This window comes from Petaurus breviceps, unplaced genomic scaffold (assembly GCF_028583685.1).
Source record: "Petaurus breviceps papuanus isolate PSGF00001 unplaced genomic scaffold, PetGlider_PUasm1.0 90784, whole genome shotgun sequence".
Lineage (NCBI taxonomy): Eukaryota > Metazoa > Chordata > Mammalia > Diprotodontia > Petauridae > Petaurus > Petaurus breviceps.
The window spans coordinates 14,430,671-14,432,157 of record NW_027187345.1 but is presented as its reverse complement, the minus strand read 5'-3'; the positions used below and the strand labels follow the sequence as shown (position 1 = coordinate 14,432,157).

The 1,487-nt window shown below is 36.5% G+C and overlaps 1 pseudogene; it reads right to left on the bottom strand.

The window, feature by feature from the left end:
* Nucleotides 1-535: 535 nt before the first annotated feature.
* On the bottom strand, nt 536-1,115 carry LOC138147357 (ubiquitin-ribosomal protein eS31 fusion protein-like; annotated as a pseudogene).
* Between the last annotated feature and the right edge of the window lie 372 nt (nt 1,116-1,487).

Here is a 1,487-nt window from a genome sequence, read left to right as displayed (position 1 = left end):
GAGACTCATCCTCCTGAGTCTAAATATGGTCTCAGACATTTATTAGCTATGTGACCCTGAGCAAGTCACTTAACCCTATCTGCCTCAATCTCTTCATCTGTAAAATGAGTTTGAGGGGGAAATGGCAAACACTCCAGTATCTTCACCAAAAAAAAAAATTAAACTCAAATGGGGTCACAGTGTCAGATGCAACTCAGACAAGTGAACAGAAACCTTCTTTATACTGTCTCGTGGTTCTAATTAGAAGGGTCTTAAATGTCTTGCACCTTAATATAATCAGCATCTTCAAACTGGAGCATTTATGGTTTCCCATCGTCATCTATAGTAAATTCCTCTTCTAATCTTGATTCTGTGCTTTCATTCTCCATGGCCCAGGTGAATACCTTTTCAAAGTATGTATCTCTTCTTTATATATTACTTGACAGTAATAAGAACAATATTTTTAAAATAATCCTTTATGATTTTAACATGCATGCCTGATACCTTTCTTAAAGGAAAGCATGTTTAAGTCAAAATTTCACTCCACCAAACCAAATTATTTTTTTAATAGCTGACTTTTTTTATTAACACATATACATTTACCTGTCTTCTGACTTGTTTAAGCAGTAGGTTAGACAACACTTGCCACAATAATGTCTGTCAAAATGGCTAGCCATAAAGACTCCAGCACCACATTCATCAGAAGGTCACTCTCTTCGAAGGTGGCTAATCTTGCCATTCTCATCAACCTTATAGTACTTCAGAACACCAAGCTTAACCTTCTTTCTCTTATGTTTGTTCTTTTTGGGAGTGGTGTAAGACTTCTTCTTTCTCTTCTTGGCACCACCATGAAGCCTCAGAACAAGATGAAGGGTAGATTTCTTTTGAATATTGTAGTCAGACAAAGTACATCCGTCTTCCAGCTGCTTGCCCACAAAAATCAATCTTTGTTGATCAGGTGGAATACCTTCCTTATCTTGTATCTTGGCCTTGACATTTTCAATAGTATCGGACAGTTTGACCTCAAGGGTGATGGTCTTTCCTGTCAAAGTCTTCATGAAAATTTGCATTATGGCACTGGGTCCACCTGAGGACAGAGGAAAGGTAAAAGGGATGGTCAAAGGCAATGGGTGGGAAGCAATTCAAACCAAATTATTGTTAATTAAAAAAAAGCAAATACATTATGACCTTGTATTTTCCATATCTTTCATCTGTGTGACCATAAAAGTTCACTCTGCTGCAGGGAATAGTTTGTAGAAACCTGTCCATTCCATTCTTATGTCTTCATGAAAGATGACATAGATGCCTCTATAGATTAACATCATAAAGAGTTTTTGGTGATGGGGAAGTAAAAATGTGGGTTGGTGATTGATATTATCTAGATTACCTTTTTTAAAAAAGTAGTAATAAGGATTTTTTTCATGTTTAGAAGCCATTATCTTTTCAGATACCTAGAGAATAGAATCCTCAGTGCTCTCAAAATTGTGTCACCTCCAAAATTGTGCCCT